Source organism: Corvus hawaiiensis, chromosome 1 (genome assembly GCF_020740725.1).
Source record: "Corvus hawaiiensis isolate bCorHaw1 chromosome 1, bCorHaw1.pri.cur, whole genome shotgun sequence".
Classification (NCBI taxonomy): domain Eukaryota; kingdom Metazoa; phylum Chordata; class Aves; order Passeriformes; family Corvidae; genus Corvus; species Corvus hawaiiensis.
The window spans coordinates 98,007,892-98,022,618 of record NC_063213.1 but is presented as its reverse complement, the minus strand read 5'-3'; the positions used below and the strand labels follow the sequence as shown (position 1 = coordinate 98,022,618).

General features: G+C 52.0%; 1 protein-coding gene across 25 annotated transcripts in view; it reads right to left on the bottom strand.

Moving 5' to 3' along the window:
- LOC125333542 (microtubule-associated protein tau-like) overlaps nt 1-14,727 on the bottom strand; it is a 43,188-nt gene extending 28,461 nt beyond the window's left edge. For 15 of the 25 annotated variants that reach the window (XM_048319485.1, XM_048319491.1, XM_048319539.1 and 12 more), the window contains exon 1: nt 14,613-14,722. The gene's annotated coding sequence lies outside the window, so the exon portion shown is untranslated. Of the gene's footprint in view, nt 1-14,612 lie in introns of all 25 variants that reach the window. The other 10 variants (XM_048319513.1, XM_048319556.1, XM_048319522.1 and 7 more) reach the window with 3 other exon arrangements.

Here is a 14,727-nt window from a genome sequence, read left to right as displayed (position 1 = left end):
CCCAGCCGAGCAGCTCCACCCTTCAAGCCAGCCACAAAACACCCAAGAGATCACCCAGGTAACTCCCAGACATGGCCAAGCAGAGCCTCTTGGCTACTGTCTTGTGCTCAGCATCTTCCTTCTCTGTTATTTAATCAGAAAGGGCACAAAAGCACTCACTCTTGTTGTTAAAAATGAAAATTCAACAAACACAAGCTAAGTGTTACCTCTGAAAGGTGATCAAACACAAACAGGGCTTTAAAAAAACCATCATTCCATCTGAATTACATAATTAAAACAGAATGACAGCACCGTGAAACAACATCAGTCTGAAAGGCTGTTCATACTTCATAAGCAACTTCCTTTTCATCTCCTTTGTGTACTTCTTCAAGTACTGTTTTTCCCAGAAGCTGACAGAGGAAGGAATATGGACGATGATCTCATTAATTACAGGCACTAATATGCAGTGAGCTGAGAAATTACACGGAATTTCATGATACCTAGTCAAGAGGACAGAAAAACTTCCATTAGGTTCAAAGACAGATGAATACCTCTTGGAGCAATAGAACAGAATCACAAAAGAAATTGTCTAAACAATGCATATTTTTTCTTTTTTCTTTCCACAGTTTTTCCATATTTATTATAGTTCAAGTAACTCCTTGGAGGTCTGAAACTTTTGCCCCTTTCTCCAGGGGCTGGACACTTTCCAGAGACATGAAATGGGTTTGGATTCACAGCAGCACAGCTTTTGGGGCACAGGAGTCTCATCACAGCAGTATGGACATCCATTTTCTTTTCCTGTCACTCATTCCCTTCTCCAAAGTCCCTCTCAGACCAATACAGCCCTTACAAATCAAACCTCTTCACAGCCAAAAGCTCTGTGAGCTACTGCCAGGGGCCACCACGGGGGTCTCCAGGGCAGGCTCGTGGCCAGAGAAAAGCCAAGGAACGCTCACATGCTGATAAGTTCCTCAGGGTTGCTGAGAATTAAACTAACAGAATTTGCCATCCCAAATCAGCTTAGGCCCAGTTCAGCAGCTGCCTCAGAGCAGGGTAGCAATTAGAGACCGGATTATCCAACACAAAACCGCGGCCCACAGCCTGAGCTGCAGGAGACGGGAATGGGTTTGTCTGCATCTCTCTTCTCCGCCCAAATAAAAGGGCACTGCAACTGTGACTGCTCCACCTTCACCTCACCCAAAACCTGAGCACCTCCATGTCCAACTGCAGCATCTCCTGTCACTGAACACATCTTCCTTCCTTGATCTTTCACCCCTTCTTGCTTTCCTTCTCACTTTTGGCCTGGTTTATCTGACCAAGCCAAGCCCAACCTTCCCCAACACCACTGCAGACCCCACCCTTCCCACCCCAGCTTTCCCTGCCAGCTCTCAGAGGGTGTTTAAGGGCAGCCACGGCCCAGGGAGGTGCTGGCACTCCAGATCACCCAGCTCATTCCATAATATGATGCAAAAATCAGGCTGTCCCTAAGTCCACTAACTTTAGCTAGATAAGAGCTCTGATCAGAAGGGCTTACGTGGCAGCAGAAAAGGAAGCAACAGCAGTTTTAAAGGCTGCTCTGTGTGCTCAGCAGGCTCTTTGTGAGAGAGGGAAGAGAAGCCTCTTTGGCATGGATTTACCAGGCTGCCTTCAGATTTCTTCCCAACCCCCTGCTACAGCATCTTGCATTTGACTGAGCCCCGAGATGGTCGATAGGTGGATAAATTCCTCCTCCCCAAAATCCTGCTTGCATGGGAAGCCTTTAAGCAGTTGAACACGTAGAGCGGATCAAAGAGAAGGCAAATCTTATTTACCAGCTAATTCTCTTTGACTCTTCCCATCCCAGGCTGAGCCCAACCGGCTGCAAATCAGAGCATCTTCCCCGCTGCTGCAGGTTTTAAGGCGGGCTCGACAGCTCTCAGGCTTGTACCAGTCATTATTTACTTACAGAAAATGCTGGAAGGCTGATATTCCCCCGGCACTGCCTTCCAAGGCTGGGCTTGTGCCCAGATGTGGCTGCACCACCAGGCACAGCAGAGTCCTTGGACAGTGTCACAGACTGCTCCCCCAGCCTGCCCCCTACCACCAAAAAGGATGGGGAGAGGGAAAAGAGGGAACAAAAGTTCCCCAAAAATGCCACTGGAGTCTTAATGAATTGGGACAATCGATGGCACAACAGCTGTTCTGCCCCATCAAGTGACTGCTTTACCTTGGCTGGCAAACAACACCATGAGGAGGCAGAAATTGCTTTCCTGAGAGATTGCATTGCCTGAAGAAAGAAAACCAGGCATCCTCCCCGCTAACTGATGGCTGCCACTCTCCCCTGTGCCACTCACGTGGAATTATCAGGGATGTTCCCAGCATAAGCAGCAGAGGACAGACAGGCCTGCAGAGCAGTCCGGGGGACAGCAGCCTGGCAGGGCTCACCAGCTCTGGGGACACTTGCAATCTAACAAACACAGGACAGCTCGTGTGGCCAGCAGTGTCTCATGGTTATCACAATTTTCTTCATTAATGTGAGGCCAGAAACAAGCTGACAGGACTTATTTCATGCTCCAGTGGGTACCACACCACCTCCCAAGGCAGGGACAGGCTGGTGGATACAGGATCACCCCCATCTCCCTCACACAGCCCGTTTGGGAGGGCTCTGAGCACTGGTACACCCATCCTGAGCTCCCAGACAGAGCCCCGGCAACGCAATTCAGCCAATCAAAGAGCTCAGAAATACCCCAAAAGTCACTCTGTCAGCCAGCCATACATGAAACACCCTCACAGGAACAGGGGGTGAAAATACCCACCCTGGCTGCTGAGACAGCGCAGGGCTGAGCCCTCAGACAGGAGCTCTCAGACAGGAGCTCGCTCCAGCTCGCGCTGTGATCCATCAAGGTGTTTGTGGCAGGCTGTGAACAGCGGCTCCTCACACGAGCTCCATTTCACAAACAGAGCTCTGCAGCACAGCCCGAGCTGTAGGACCCAGCACGAGAACCAAAGCTCTGCTCGCCCCCGGCTCCGCAGGCTTTCCCAGGAGCACACGGAGAGCAGCATCCATGTGGTGCACAGAGCCAGCGGGCTGGGGAAATCCCTGCAGCCTGACACAAGCCCTGGGCCATCTGCAGGGTGCCCACACTCTGCACTGCTGAGGTTAAGTTAAATGTTCTGCATTTAACTGCAAAAATCGCAGAGCCCACTGTAAGGAAACCCCCCCTGCAGCACTGCACTGCCTTCCTGCCAACCCTGGGAATCTCTCCTGTCTTTGCTGCAGCAGCAAACAGCCACCATTTCTGTGGCACACAGAGCCAGGGCCCCCGGGGACAGGACTGAGCCTCCCTGTGCTGGGAAGGGCCACAGCCTGCACTTCCCGGGAGCTGCTCCAGCCACCAGTCCCGAGCTGCACATCAGCTTCCCTCCCCAGGCTCCCCGTGGGCAAAGCCAGATGATGCTGCTGTGCCTGGTGCCAGGCTCAAATGATGCTGACACTGGGATGAGATCAATGTGCAACCAGAAGCCTCATAAATTAAAGAGAATTTTATGAGAAGAAAACTTCGCTTGACCTGTAAAAGGACTTGGAGATTCAGATGCTTGGCATCACCTTCCACCTTAGCCAAGTCAGGAATACCTGTGTGTGTGGTGCAGCACCACAGGAAGGGCCCAAAGCAGATACTCTGGCTTCAGAACAGCAATGTTTGATTGTGGAAAGATCAAGAGAATGAGGCCCTCAAAAACTGGGCAGAGCAAGGGTGCAATTTGCCAAGCCAGGCTCAGATCACACTGCTTGGTCCTTCTTCCCTTGGACCACCAGCACTGCCGCAACAGCCCCCAGGAGCTGGTTCCAGGCACTAAACCAGCAGAAACTGAGTCCCTCACAAGCAGGAATTGCATGTGACAGTAGCACTGTGGGTCACCTCACCCTGCTTTTGGAGCAGCAACATGACAGAGGGGAAAGTGTGGGAGGCCAGTGCTGTGCCAGCACCAGCCACCACCCAGCTGCACCTGAGCCCCTCCGGGTTTTGCCTCAGGCTTGAAAAAGACACAAGGTATGTGTTTATTGCTTACTTTGATCTCAGCTGCTCCTCTTTCTTTGATTTCACAGCACTGACATTTGCTGCACCTTGACAGAAGTTCTGTGAATATTCAATGCTGCCACAGTAATGAAGATATTAAATATGAAAGATTCTTCATGCCACAGCTTCAGTCTAGTGAGCGATCCCAGTCAGAGTGGATGCAACAGAACCAGGAGAGCCTTGTGGCCACTAATGTTGCAGGAGATTTTCTCAGGGCAAGGAAAACATTCTTCACGGATTGGGCCGTCATTTCTAAAGTTATTTTGAGCTGTTTCAGCACATGGATAGAAAATAAAATGATGACAACGGCACCATCTGCTCCAGCTACTGTCACACCACCATGGCTGGCATCGCTCTCGCAGCGACAGAAAGCCTGTCCCAGGGGAGAAGCCAAGGCAGGTGAGGCTCCCCAGGGATCGCTGCTTTCCTTCTGCAGCGTCCAAGTCTGCCCATGCACAAGTGGATTCCAGTGTGCTATGGCAGAGACACCTGCACACAGAAGTGGAGGGAAAGGACAGCGTGTCCAGCAGCGATCCTCACAGGAACAGGCGTTACCAGCTTGTCTGAAAAAGCCCAGCTCAGCCCTGCAGGAGGAGGACAAGTCTCCCCATGCAGTTCATACACTGTGCTCGTTTCACCAAGCCATCATTTTTGGCCACCTGACACCCAGCCTGGGCACCAGACAGCCCTTGGCCCCGCAGTGTCCAGTTCCAGCACCCTGAAGGTGACTGACAGCGCTGGGATGCAGCAGGAGGCCTCACCAGGAAAGTCTCTATAAATACAGAGGCAAGAGTCAGGCATTCTCGACACACTGGTTTCTTAGCCTAGAAAGCAACAAACGTGTCAGATCTCATCAGCTTTTGGGGCTTCAGCAGGACTTGTCCTCACCCCAACAGTCACCATGCAACCAGACAGGGCTCTGCAATGCCCATTTTAGCTTCTGTCTGGCTCTGCTGAATTATTTTTGTTTTTCATGACTCAGAGGCACTTCAGATGAGGTCAAAAGTCACAGTGTGTTTCCTGAACATCATCTTTTCATTCTTTAATGCCAAAAGACAACAAACAATAGGACATTCATCAAGTGTTTCTGCTTTGCTTTTATCTCCCCCCATCATGTTGTTGCGTAACAGCAGAAAAACAATGTTCCCTCAAAATGTTCACAACCGTATTTACTAAAACGAAAAGCTCCATTTTTTTTATTAAATCTGTATCAGGTCAGTAAGAAGATAAACACAGGGGAAAAAAAGCCTAATCTGGAAGAGCTCAAGAGAGAAAACAAACATCAGCAGGAGAGATGAGCACAGGGATGAGAAAATCCTTCAGCTCCCGACAGGGAGGAGAGGGACTGGGACATGCCAGCCCAGGGGAAGCGGGTGGGCACCCCAACAGGTTCACACCCCCCTGGGCACCTGGGAGCTCCAGCCCTGTTCCCAGGAGCTGTTGATCCCACTGCCCAGGGGCTGGCAAGGCACGGGTGCCTGTTTCTGCTCATGTTTCACACAGCACGACATGAACAGCAAGGGAGTTGTGGTGGGAGATGGTTCTGTCTCCCTGCACAAGTTCACAGAATTTGAGAGCCAGAGCTCTTCCTTCTAATACAAAAACCCAACAGTAGCTGCATTTGTACCTTTATTTCTCCTAACAAGGGAGCACAGTTTGTGCTGAGGCACAAGACAAACAAGGATTTTTCCAGTAAGTATGAACGGCAAATAAAAACCTTTATACCAAAACATCCCTACTGAGCACTCGGATGTCTCTCTCCAGCTGGTCTTTGCCCAGTTTGGGCCACTCGGGATGACAATCTGTCTTGCCTTGATTTTAGTTTTATGGGGCCGATGAGCAGATTTGCAGCACAGGCAGATGCAGGCAGCATGACTAGTGACAATCCACATGGGAACACGGACCATAAATTCAGCCAAAGAGCTGTAAAACCATTACTTCCCCTCCTAACCCAAAGGCTAAAGGAGGAAAGTTAAAAAAAGAAGTCCATAATCCACATGCATTTCATCTTCCCCAGGAATTAGCCCAGTTGGTGCCCATCTTTCTTCTTACAGGGATGAGGGAAATTGTCCGAATTTAAGCCTGCCCCAAGTCTCGGAATTCTGGCTCAATCTTCCCCAGTACATTTGTTAAAAATAAACGAGGTGCAATCAGTCTCCTCGGGGATTTTATTCTCTTTCAGCTCTAAATGCAGCTCTGCTGTCACACGTATGACATGTACAAAAGGGCCGCCTGCCTCAGAGCCTCACTTTTGCCTTAAAATAATCTCACTGCTGCTCTCGGGTTACGAGGGCTCCATTCATGTTCCGGAGGGTCACGGGCTCTCTCTCAATCACTCATACAAAGGCTGGAAGACACAGGGCTGCTGGTGTTTCAGCACTGCTTGTTTCTATCGTGGATAAACGGAGCCAGCCTGTTTGGAGAGGCTCTGACCACACCTAAAGCGACGGCTTTGTCATCCCTTATCGAGGGAGGCAGGAGCCAGGAGTCGCCGGCTCCCCGCAGCAAAGAAACCCCACCGAGCCCAAAAGCTTTACCCACCTCACAGAACTGCCCGTTTTCACTGATGAGAAGCATTCAGGGCTTTTTCCTGACCGCAGGACTTCAGTGCAAGGCAGTCCTTACTCGGCTCAAAAACTCCCACCCAGTTCCCTCCGGCATCACCCAGCAGTGCCCAGCTCCCTCCTCGGCCTGGTGCTGCACCCAGGCCACGCCAGGCACTGGGAAGGTGCTTGTCACCTGCACACAAACACTCAAACACTACAGCCCCTAAGCAGGATTTTTCCATTTAAGAACTTAAGCACCAGGAGGCTCCTGGATGCTGATAGAGCAAACAAGCCCATGGAGTCCAGAACTGCCCCGTTAACGTGAGCAACAGTAGCGAACGAAACCTGCTCTGGAGCTGAGCACGGACCTCAGACAGCCGTGACAATAAACCCTATTATTAGACACAAAAGCAGTGACATATTTGAGAGATTAGGCATTAATAAGTGCCTTCACATTAAAGAGTATTCATTCTTCACCTCCTGCCTGAAGGAACCCGGGGGAAGGGAGGAGCTGGCAAAGTAATCCAGCTAACACTTAAATAGGGGGAAAGGCAGAACTCGTGCAAAACAGGCCCCAAAATCATGAAATAAGGATGCAGCTCGGCAATGCTACAGATGAGAGATTCCCGATGCTGGAATTCCACATCCTGCAGGGAGCTGGGTCTCAGCAAGCCCAGTTGGTCGCTGAGCTCTTGCCCAAGGCGAGGAGGCCCCAGGAGAACATGGACCTGGAGCTGCCAGGCAGGATTTAAGATGGAAGGGAGAGAGGGCAGGAACGGGAGAGATGGATGAGGAAGGAGAGCAGACAGAAAAGCATGCCCAGGTGTGCACAGGGTGCTCGGATTTGGCAGGTGCCCAAGATGCTGCTCAGGATGAGAACAAAACCGGGGAGCACCGTGGACTCCTCCAGCTCACAGATGCTCTTTTTGGATCACCCACCCACCACCACAACCCTGCAAGGCTCCACAAACCCGAGTCACTCCCTTTGTCACAGCATAGGTTCAACATCCTCATTTTAGTCCCATCCTCTCTAAATCTGTTCTCCCGGGCAGTGACTCAAGCCACGCCACAGCTCGAGCTGATTTTACCTGCTTTCCTTTTTGGCCCCAACAGCAACATGTATTACTTCTGCCTATTCACGCCTGCCAGGCTCTCGATTATTACACCGGGAAATGCTGAGGGAAAAGCGTGTATTTTTCTGTCCAATTGGGAGACGTCCATTGTTAAAAGCTCCTTGTACAAATCCCTCCAGGCAGCTCCAGGCAGCACCCTTTGTCATGCTGATGAGGCAGGAGGTAAAACCACATATAAGCAGTAACTTCAGAGGCCAGAATTTGCTCAGGGTAAAGTCTGCCCTTGAATTCAGAGTCAGTGGGAGCTGAAAATCAGCCACAAAAGGCAATTCTGACTCTGGATTAAATCCCAGCTTTGGGCTCACTAACACCACAAGCTACAGCTACCAGCAGAGAGTACGAGAAGCTCCAGTTCTGTGACATTACCCAGCTTCATCACAGGTCTCACCTTAAACCACGTAGGTAACTCAATCCCAGCAACTCTCACCCAACCACATCCAGGATCTGCAGCGGAGGGTAATGAACCGCTCGGCTCCTGCAGGGAGCAAAGTCAGCACTCTGTACCAGGTGGGTCAGCACGACGGGAGGAACACGAGCCACATTTCCAAATCTTACATTTCCTTCTGACCATACCAAAGTCAAGTACAGCTCCAGATACAAATGTCATTTTTATACAGAGGCTCCTCACACGACCCTAAATACAGAGCAACCTCCAGAAAGCACATCCCTCCGGATTATCCCTTCTCTTGGGACAGCCTCCTCTGGCACCCCTTCTGCCACTGCCGTGTTCTCGACCTGACACAGCGAACACGCTCGCCCCGAGCCCTGCAGAGCTGGAACAACTCCTTCTCCCTCTGCCCAAGACTCATCCTGACACCTGGAGATCCACAGCACCCAGCCAAGACAAGCCTTGTTTGCCCATCACTTGGCCTCTCACTGGAGTGTGACAGCCCTGATCTGCCCTTCGTTAAACTGAGAACGGGCACAGCTGGCCAGATGTGTGCCCTGCACCAGGAAGCTCACGTGAAGTGACATTTCACTGCAGACAAGAAGGAGCAGAGCTGCTTGGGAGCAACGCACACACACGCCACATTGAGACCAAGCCAACAAAGCCAGGATTTAAGTAACCTTTAATCAAAGAAAAGATAAAATGTTTCCTAGGACAGGGAACAATTTTACCACTCTGAACATCTCCCCTACTTGTGCAATTTCAACTGCAAAAGCACAGCCCTGCAAACTCTTCTTCGCAGCGCACAGAAAACAGTTGGTTTATCTCAAACGCGAACCTCCAGCCCTCCACAAACAGGCTGAGCTGGATGTCCTCAGAACTCACAGGAGAGGCTTCTTTAGATTTTTTGAGTCATTTACAAGCACCTCAAGGAATTTCATTCTGCAGCAAGTGACCTGAGACACTGATGAAATCCCTCTGAAATTACATCTGGCACTTCCAGGCAGACAGCCCAGGGCGGGAGCTGAGGGGAGCCATAAAGTGCAACGCCGATAAGTGGCAGAAAGCCCTTTGAAGTCACACACGTGCTATTCAAACCCCTCAATACAAGTGGTTTCATCACCTCTCTTTAGGGGCTGAAGCGGCTCCATGACCAGCAGAGTTAACACAGCCCTTCCTGCCCCTTAGGGCTGCACCTCATCCCTCAATATCCCGCATCAGCCTCTGTCCTTCCCGTGTGCCTTGGAGCCTTGCCCCAGCTCACTCGGAATCAGAGAATCACGGAATATCCTGAGCTGAAAGGGACCACAAGGATCATCGACTCCCATCCCGGCACAGGACACCCCCACAATCCCACCCCGTGCCTGAGAGCTTTGTCCAAACACACCTTAGCTCTTAGGGACAAATCCCTCTGCCTTCCCAGGCACCGGTGGGACAATCCCTCCCACGGCTCTGGAGGACAGCACTGAGGGAAGGCAGAGAGGCAAGGGCAGCCAGGCAGTGACACCAGATCTGCTCGAGGAAGAAAGGTCAGGGCAGGTAGAGTGGGAAGGCTGCAAAGATGGAAATAATTAGCCCAACTGCAGCAATAATCCTTTTAGCTTAACAGAAGGTATCCCCTGGTGCTCCCTTTCCTTGGATATTTAAAGAAGAGACACTGAAAACAGGAGCCACACTATGTGTGATGACCACCTTTACTAATTGGTCTGCCTGGAAAGAAAAGGGAAAAACCATGGATTGATTTCTGAGGAGCAAAAAGCTCATTAGACTTGCAAAGAAAACCCACTCAAGTCTAAAGGCACAGATACTTCTCCTCCAGACTCCAGGGTAAACCACACATGCTTTCCACAGGCACTTTAAAAAAAAACAGCCTACAACCAGCAGATTTCAGGGTAAAACAAAGCTCCTGCTCACAGATGGAGGAGGGAGATCCATCCTGCTGCAAGAAAGACTCAGATTCACTCAGTCCCTCACAGCAGAGCTGTGCCCACCTTAAAAACCTCACAAAGGGTTGCCTAAAGGGCCACAATTTGCTGTACCCAGCACAATCCTGGGATGATCTGCAAAGACAACTTGGGATTGAGGGCTGTTCACACTAAAAAGCCAGGTGGGCACAGCACTGCACAGAGCAGACACTCCCCATCTCCACGAAGGAGCAGTGATCCAACGTGGGGGCTGCGCCTCTGGCAAGGCTGAGCCAGCCTGGTGCTGTGTGAGGTTTCACCAAACAACCCTCCACCCTCCACCCCGGACCACTCATCCTCATCCTCCTCCCAGGACTGCTGCGAGGGGAGTGGGAATGTCTCTGTGCTGCTCTGCAAGATCAGCAGCCCAAGTGACTTCTGCAATTGCCTCCTTCCTTTTCCATCTCTGCAGGCAGGCAGAGCCTCACCGGCATCCAGCATCACCCAATTTAAGGATTAGCACCCCCAACCCCAAGGATGTGCCCTTGGGGTGAGCCCAGGCACCACTCAGACAGCTCTGGAGTCTGAACATCACAGCTAAGCAAGCAAAGCCCCTGAGGTAGAAAGAGATTACACTGCATTGGCAGAAAAACCTAGAAAGCCAGCCCAGCTCTGCTGCCACTGCAGCAGTAGGGAGAGCTCCTCGGAGAGCTGCTGCTCCTCTGAACTGAGATTGGGAGCAGCCAGGATGCTGAGGGGGGCTCCCCCTCCACCCAGCTACAGGACAGGTACACGAGGGAAACGATCACCTGGGGGTTTGACAGCCTTGGCTCCTCTAATACAGCCAGAGAGGCCCATTCTGCTTTAAGAAAGGGCTCTCAGTGCTCTCCCACAGACTCGTGGGTTTGCAGACCTCAGAACAAGCCAGAAAGCACCAGTCATGACCATTTTTCTCAGGATTGGCTGCTCTACCTGTGTGCAGAGCCACAACCCTCCTAAATTCCTTTTAAACCCCCTTTTAAACCGCCACATTGCAGCAGCCCCAACACGCCACGCACCCTCAGCATCACCCAGGACTGTCACCAGCCCAAGGCACTCCACAACAACTTCCACCTCTCAGTCCAGCTCCACACCTTAGCACAGCCAGCACACAGCCTAGCAGTCAACTAGCCAACCTACAAGCCGACTGACCTCACCAGCCAGCAAGCTGAGCAAACTGGAAAACCCTGGGAGCCAGGTGGAAAACAGCGCCCTGGTTCTTCCTTGACTCATTCATCAAGTGTCAGAGCATTCCTACAGCTAAATTAGCAGCACTGCCCCAAAGGACACCAACAAACACCACAGCCAAGCCTCATCAGCACATTGGGCTGACAAAATAAGATTATTCTGCTCAAAAGAAACTCAAATCCAGAGCTTTCTTCCAGCTCTTGAATAATCTTGCTTTTGGGAAGAAAGGGACTGGCCACCCTGAGCACTTTCCCTCAGACACTGCCTCATGATCCAATTTTCCACGCTCTGCCAACCAAGAGGGATTTGTCTGGAAGCCTGGGGTGGGCACACCCAGCACCCATCCCGGCCAGCAAAGCCGGACGGGCCCACACGGACGCTCCAACAGGATCGGCAGCCACAGTTGTGCTGCAGGACATGTCAGGACAATTTGTCACCCCTGTGCTGATGGAGGGAGGCTTTCAGGAGCTTCAGCACTGACACCAGTTCAAAAACATTTCCAACGTGGCTGTTCCAACAGCCCCACAATGGTGCGAAGCCCAACACGGGGACATAAATGTAAGCAGGGAGCAATTTGCTCCATCCCTTAAGGACTGCTCAGCAATGCCCCAGCAAGGTGGTACCCAAACACTTCCACATCCCACGCCTGGCAAAACCTTGGAAAAAAGACTATGGCGTTACACGGATCAAGGAGCACGCTGTGAGGAACACGGTTCTCCGAAATGCAGCAGAGGAACATGAAAGGCAGAACATAAAACACCCACCTCACTGGCATGCTCCGAGCATCCCTGACTGGCTACACCCAGCTCTTCCTCAATGGAGAAAGAGCAGCTACAGTGCCACATTTTTCTCATTTTTATCCTACAAGGACTGGCCAGGGGAGCAGAATTTCCCGTGGCTTTCAGGAAGGAAATGACAAAGCTAGAGCACTCCCTTTTCATGTATAAAACACGTGAAATAAATATGTTTGCGTGGTCCAGCTGGGTCCTCCTGAAGCCACAGCTGATTAAGCGCAGAGGGAATAGGGCAGTTTGAATGGAATGCCTTGGGAGGAATGGGGCAGTTTGAATGGAATGCCTTGGGAAGGCAGAGGCTGGAAGCAGAGGAGGGCAAGGGGATACAGAGGAGTGGGAAGGGTGAGGAAGACTAAATTAGAAGCCTGACCTGTAAATACTTAACACAGTACTTGACCGAGGGACACACAAAACCTGCAATTGTTGCCTGAAGGGACTGGACCCATCCCCTCATCAGGGAGCTCCCCACAGGGCACACAAAGCTCCCACCACTTCTATCCTCAGTTAATCCCAGTTGATGCAGGATAAACATCCCTATCTGATCTGTGACACCATCTGTGGGATGGGCATCACATTTCCCCAGGTCTCAAAAAACAAGCCCCACCTGCATCTTATTCAGAGAATGAGAAAATGCAACTTTAATCAGGTGTGAACTATCTGCCAATGGATCCCCACCCCTGGAAGTGTTCGAGGCCAGGTTGGAGCAGTCTCGTCTAATGGAAGATGTCCCTGCCCATGGCAGGGGGGTGGAACTGGACGGTTTGTAAGGTTCCTTTCAATCCAAACCATTCCATGATTCTATGTTCAACAAACTACAGGTAAATCAGCCAACACTTTGCTTTTCTCCTTAAGTTGCACATCTTGGGGTGAAAACCAAGCATTTTGCCTATCAAGAGAGAACAAAGCACAACTGGGTTAGACAATTTCTTACTTCTAGAGAGAATGAGGTTTTCATTTTTCTCCCCTCAAGAGCAGCCTGTAAATGCCCAGCTGAGACCTGTTTTGACTGACCACCTTGAGAAAAATAATGCCAAGAAAATTCGACCCCACAAGGAAAGCCATTAAACACCCCAAATCCGAGGTACTGGCAACAGAGCCACAGCTGCTTCAGCGGATGGAAAGGGGCAGCCATAGCTCAACACAACAAATTAACGATTCTCTGTAGCAAATTTTGTTCCACTGATTCAGACACACATCCAACATCTGCCCACATCCACGCCGGGGAAACTCGGGAATACGCTGCATACAAATGGTGACAGCTTAGCTCATCTCAGCTGCTCCTTCCAGCATGTTTCCAGGCAAGAGCAGCCTCTCGCTGCAAATGGAGCTGCACCTCGCGTGGTGGTACCACAGCAAATGGAAGGAGAAACTCCCTTTAAAGTGATGGCAGCTGCCCTCTACGAGCAACAGCAGGACTGCGTTTCTAGGTGTTCAAAAACACCAGGAAAAATCATCTTCCCTAAGCCAATCCTCCCTTGTGCTCAGTGGCAGACAGGGATGCAGGCAGAAATCTCCATCCCTCAGCTGAAATGAGCTGTTTCTGCTCCTTGCAGGTTTAATTGCTCCAAGGCAGGAGAGCAGGTGTGCACTCCTGGAAACACCTGGTGAGGAAACTTCCCTTTTCCCAGCTAAGTTAGACTTAAAATAAAGAAAATACCCAATAACTACAGGTAAAAAAGGCGAAACCCAGAAAGGGGGGCAGCCCCGCGCCCTGCCTGGTGGATTTTGGGATGAGAAAGAAGAGGCAGCATGAGAAGAGGCAGAGGGAAGGGACAAGGGGACAACTCTAGCATGACAAGGGCAATCCCAGCATGGCACTGGGATGCTCGGGATGTGCAAATCCAGGGACCACCAGTGACACCAAGCAGCACCACCCCAGCCCCAAACCCACGGGGCTGGGCTCCAGCATGCCCATCCCGGCTGGAAAACACCCTGGATTCAACAGGATGGGACCCGCCTCGTTCACATTAAATATCAAACCCCTCGACATGGGCACCGGGGGGTGCAACAAAGCCGGGCAACGCCGGGGTGCCGTGACCTCAATAACGCTCCCACCCCCCCAAAATTAAGGGCTGGGCGTGGACAGCTCCTTTTTTCCCGTTTTTATTTGAAACGCTTTTTCGTTACGGTTTCCCATTATTGATCAATTTACCGTTTTTAATCACCACTGCCTCCCATCTCGAGGAGGTTGCAGAACATGGCCCCGCGCAGCCGCCCCTCCTGCCGCAGCCCCGGCCCCACCTGCCGGGACGAACGGGGCCGAGACCGGCGGAAAGGGGGAGAAAGCCCCCAAATCCGCCCTTCTCCATCCCTCCCTCGCTCGCTGCGCTCCCCGCCCGCCGCACCTGCCCCGGCGCCCGCGCTGCCGCAGGGGCCGCGCCTCGCGCTGCCGCAGCCCCGGGGCGCCGGCACCGGGACACGCCCCTCCCCTCGCTTTTGGGATGAAATGGCCGGATTTTGCTTCTCGGGGGTTGATTTTTTTTTTTTTTTTTCCCCCCCCTTCTCCGCGCGGGACGCGGCGAAGGGAGAGCGTGCCCGGGGATTCACCGCCCCCCACACCATCCCAGCCACCCCTTCCCGTACCTGCCGCTGCGGGGGCGTCCGCACCGGAGCCGGGTGGTGACAGCGGTGGCGGTGACGGTGACAGCGGCGGTGGCGGCGGCGCGGGCGGGGCGGGGGCGCGCGCGGGCTCCGGAAC